This window comes from Papaver somniferum, chromosome 4 (genome assembly GCF_003573695.1).
Source record: "Papaver somniferum cultivar HN1 chromosome 4, ASM357369v1, whole genome shotgun sequence".
Classification (NCBI taxonomy): Eukaryota; Viridiplantae; Streptophyta; class Magnoliopsida; order Ranunculales; family Papaveraceae; genus Papaver; species Papaver somniferum.
In genome coordinates this window covers 128,369,185-128,374,727 of record NC_039361.1, presented here as the reverse complement: position 1 = coordinate 128,374,727, position 5,543 = coordinate 128,369,185, and positions in this window count along the sequence as shown.

The following is a 5,543-nucleotide window of genomic DNA, read 5'->3' as shown; positions in this document are numbered from 1 at the left end:
GGAAACATCTTTGATTTCATAAACATGGTAGCATTTTTTTTATATAAATAAAGATAATTTGTGCTACACTAATGTCATTTATTTGTGCATTATACATTGTCGTCATTACCGACTTCCTCTCCTTTGTAAGCAGTTTTTCTATTTGTCCATGTGAAGGGAAAAGCAGTATAACCAAGATCAGAGAGAGATACATATCATGTAACACTAAACTAAATTATTCATGTTAACTAGTATGAATAGCACGTGTGTAAATGATCTCTGAATGTCCTTCACTTGTCGTAACACGTATGACTTTCAAAATAGAAAAGTCGATCAGACAAGTCACAAGAGATATAATTTGATTTATGGAGAATCGAAACGGCGGGAGGGGGTATTTTTTCTCACCGAAAGGTGAGAATCCATTGGGAATCAAACCAATTAAGGCTTAAAATGATGTTTCTTTTCTTCATTATCATTATCCCACTTGCTTCTATAAGAGTCCAAACCAGAAATCCCATTTCAAATTTGAGATTAAGAGGGAGACAAAAATTCATCTTAAATTTTTGAGAAAAATTTGTCATCAACCCCTTGCAATCAAAATTCATCAGATAAGCATTCAACTGCAAATGGATATTCCTCCAAGATCAATAGAGACCAATATCTCTAATGCACCAGTGAGGAATGATAATTGTAGCAAATTGGTTAATAATATCTCCGAGAATCAGGGTACTGCATCATCCACTTCCCAGATTCAGAAAATGCCTCCTAGGGGGAGAGAAGATCCTCCATTTCAAGATTGTATAACTGAACATGGAGAAAGCAGTGGTTGCGGAGGGAGTGTGCAGTTGAAGAAGAACCAATGGCTATTAAGAACTGCGAAGAAATCTTGTCTGGTGTAGATTCTGATCCTGGTGATGGTGTTAATGACAAGTTCGTTGACGGGGGTGTTAGTGGTGCAGTGGCTGTCGGACCTGGACCCATTAGGACATGGCGCATGCGGGATGGCTGGGTTGTGAATGTTGAACACCTTACCGAAGGTACTATGTGATTAACGAGGGGATGGTGTTTATTAGTCTTAAATATGTTGTGGCCGGAGGGGGAAGATATGGATTTGATACTATCACTTTTCCTACTTCCGCCAGAAGAGAGCTTCTTCTTCGTGCTGCTCAGCCAATACCCTCTCATGGAATGCCCTATACCCTGCTTCATTATGTATGTCCTGCAGTTGGCAGAGCAGCATCCAGAATAGTTGCATTTGTGGAGGCAGGTAATGGTCAGCGAAATCCAGCGAGTGCAATACCACCAGAGCAACCGGCTGAGCCAGCACCAGCACCAGCACCATTCCCTGCTTCTCAGACAACTGCATATGAGCAACCATCTCCAAGGGACTAAGTGATAATCAAGCCAGGTGATAGAATGTAGTTGTTTGTGTTTGCTAATAAATGAATGATTTGGTTGGAACATTTTTTGGTTTTTGTTTAAGGAATTGGTTAGTGTAAATTATATACTCTTAGCCTTTGTTTTTGGTTTTGGGTTTTACTATTTTGGTAATGATGATCATCATGGTACTGAATTTGGTCCAAATTTAAGTTAGCAGTTTGGATTTTCCTGTTAACTAGAGAATAAATGTATGGATTGTTGAAAAAAATTGATTCCTAAATCATGGTGGGGTTTTGTATGCAGATGGGTTTTAGCAATGTTGGATGAGTGAATTTTGTGAGTTTGGATTTGGCTATACTGATTGCTGAATTAATATTATGTCATGCTAGGATTAGTAATAATAGTAATAGGCTTGCACATAGATTTTTTTTTGGAATTGGGCCTAAAATAGGCTTTGAATTAATCTTAATACCCTAGTTTCTACCATTTTAAACATCATTTTGTATACCTTATTGATTCACTAATTCAATCATTCCTACATATCTCTACTTAACAATCATTGGAATTTTAGAATCATTCACCAAGAACATTGCCTGTTTGTACATCTATTGTATTCAATCAATTACTACTGAAATCAAAAGAGCAAGAAAAACTGACTAATTTCTTCAGACCCTTCAAACCTACATCCATTACAAGTTTAATACTACTGAAAATTCAAACAGCTGGAAGAACACAACTAGTTTAATTACATCTAAAGAAGGACAAAACAAACAGAATACCACTTCTAAACACCTGAAAGGCTACCAGTGCCGTTACAACTTTCTTTTTACAACCAAAATTCAGAGCTGCAACATTACTAACCTACCTGACATAATAGGTTTACCCATCATAACCACTGCAACTCTCCCATCTGCTATCCAAACAATGCACCTGCTGCAAATTGAACCCAAAAATCACCTAACATCTTCTTCATCAACACCATCTATCAAACAAAAAACAAAAAAACAAACTACCACCAAATGTCTGAAATTGAAACCCCATTCTCCATACACTTCTTCAGCAACACAAAGTACCATCAATATCCCCACAAGTTTTCACGAAGATGCACAAGAGAAATAGTAATCAAAATATCACATTACTCTAGTTCTAAAGGATTTGACAGTACCTATAAGGCAATCACCAAGAATCTCCATCAATCTTGCTGTTGTAGTTTAACTCATCCTCTTCACAGTAGGCACCAGTACCATCATCATCGTCTGAAGATGTGTAGGGACCATGGAGATCATCATCTTCGGTTTATTCTTCCTCATCTTCTGTTTCACTGCAAACCACCATCTCACCGGAAAATACAGGATCTCCATCGAGGTCTAACCCAAGAATCTCATCTCTGTCAGAATCCACGTTCAGGGGTTCCGACATGGTTCGAGCAAACTTACGAGGGTTGTTCTTCTTTTCGGCGAGATAGCACTTGTACATCACATCTTCAAACTCTTGCCTCTTCCGCTTATTTTTCTCTGCTTCTTTTGCTCTCTCATCTCCCTTCATTGAATCATCACTGTTCTCCTCATATTCTCCTCCTTCACAGTTCTTTTCTTTATCTTCACTATCACTTTCTGTCGCGTTGCGGGTTTCCCCCATGAATACTTCTACTCTCCTCGTCGTTGAAGCTTCTGCCTGTGTCGACGTGCATCTATGGCATCCAACTTTCTCATCCACAACTGAAAATCCTCATCATTTTCAACCCTTAGTCTTTCAAATTCTTCTCGCTCCTCTTGCTCTTTCTTCCTTATATTCTCCTGATTCAGAAAAGGAATCAATCTTACAATCTCAGAGCTTGATAAAGTACCAATTGTCAACTTTGTACGTACCATTGCATCTGAATAGTGTGGTGACTCGGTGTGATTTCCATTTGTTGAACTACTAGCATTCTCTGCCATTATCTGTTTTCTTAATCTCTATTTCTATTATTTCTTCTTTTGGTATAATAATCTTTTTATCCCCCTTCCTTGTTTAAATAATGGTAGTAAATTAGCCATAAATGGTCTGTTATGGAGCTTGTTCAAGTGTCTGTCACTTTTCTATTAACGCTTTTTCAGTGTCATGCGCACCCTCTTCAAAGCCGTTATTACTCTGCTAAACCCTATTTCCAAAGCCTTAATCTAGTCGTTTATTTCATTAGCTTTTACTCCAATAAAGAGGTGCATTGTTAGGTCACTTTAAACCGTTTGGTTTTATGCATTCATAGAAGACACGTCAATCAGATGAGTTTTTTATAGCCATTCAGCTGCAGGTTAACTTGGCAGAACATCTTGGACTAGTTTTTGTTGTTGTCTTCTTGTTTGTTGCTGAATCCACTAAAACACTTGCACAAGCACCAACATATTTTAATGCATTCAGCAGCAAACAAAAAGACAACAACAAAACCAAGTCCAAGCATTAGTACTAATGTTTGGGATTAAAGGGGTGAAAGAGTAGTAAAGGAGGAGGAAATAGAAATATAGGTCGGGTAAAAGGGATGAATGAGTTGCAGAGCATGAGGAGAAAGATGAAGAGTCTTCTTTGTGAGTTGCAAAGCATCAGATGATTCATCTATAGATTGTAACTGAAAAAGCGGAGGTCTCACAACACCACCCAATATTTCTCTTAGCAATCTGTATGGAAAAACTCGAATATAATTTTAAGAGAATCAACAAGACTCAATCAATTAACAATACATCAACGAGTTTATATCTCTCTCTCTTGATTTGATTTCCTCAAACAGAAACTGCGAGTACTAATCAAATACAAGGAATAACTTGGATGGTACCAAAGACCAATATACAAGGATCAATCAATGACAATCAACAACCAAAGGTTGGATTACTCTCATTGATGATCTAATGCACAACCTGTATTATTTCAATTATAAAGATAAAACAATATAATGCGGAAACTGAAATAACACAGACACCAGAAATTTTGTTAACGAGGAAACGGTAAATGCAGAAAAACCCCGGGACCTAGTCCAGATTGAACACACACTGTATTAAGCCGCTACAGGCACTAGCCTACTCCAATCTAACTTCGGACTGGACTGTAGTTGAACCCCAGTCAGTATCCCACTGATCCAAGGTACAGTTGTACTCTCTACGCCTCTGATCCCAGCAGGATATTGCGCACTTGATTCCCTTAGCTTATCTCACCCACAACTAAGAGTTGCTACGACCCAAAATCGCAGGCTTTGACAATAAACAAATCTGTCTCACACAGACAAGTCTATCAAAGGATCAATCTGTCTCCCACAGGAAAACTCTAATGTTTTTGTTCCGTCTTTTGATAATAATCAAGGTGAACAGGAACCAATTGATAATCCGGTCTTACATTCCCGAAGAACAGCCTAGATAAATCAATCACCTCACAACAATCTTAATCGTATAGTAACGAAACAAGATGTCGCGGAATCACAAACAATGAGACGAAGATGTTTGTGATTACTTTTTATATCTTGCCTATAGGAGATATTAATCTCAAGCCAATCAATCTGATTGTACTCGTATGATAGAAGATGCAAGATCAGATCACACAACTATGATAAAAGTAGTATCGGTATGGTTTCACAATCCCAATGAAGTCTTTAAGTCATTAACCTGGTTTTAGAAGAAGAAAACCAAAGGTTAAAGGAGAAACGACTCTAGCACGCAAACTAGTATCACACGTGAAGTGTGGGGATTAGTTTTGCACAATACTAGATGTCTCCTTTATATAGTCTTTCAAATCAGGGTTTCGCCTTGTTCATAAAGCAAACAATATCCACCGTTAGATGAAAACCTGCTTTAGATTCAAGCTAATATTTCTCAACCGTTAGATCGAAAACTTAGCTTGTTATACACAAATGAAATGCACGCTTCTAGGTTTGTTAACTGTACCCAAATGTGTGCATTTTTTGGTTCAACAATAGTTAACCAAAAGGTTAGCCATATGAGCATTTCATACCAACCATATTCTTCTTCACCATAACTAGTTCAAATGACTTCAAATGAACTAGTTAGAGAGTTGTTCAATTGCAAGGAAATCTTATGTACTACACAAGACACAATTGAAGCAAAGATGATTTGATTCACTTGAATCGGTTCATGAACTTTTATAGCCACGGTTTGAAAACTGCATTCCTTAGTCTTTATAAGTTTAAGTTCAGAAATCATCTT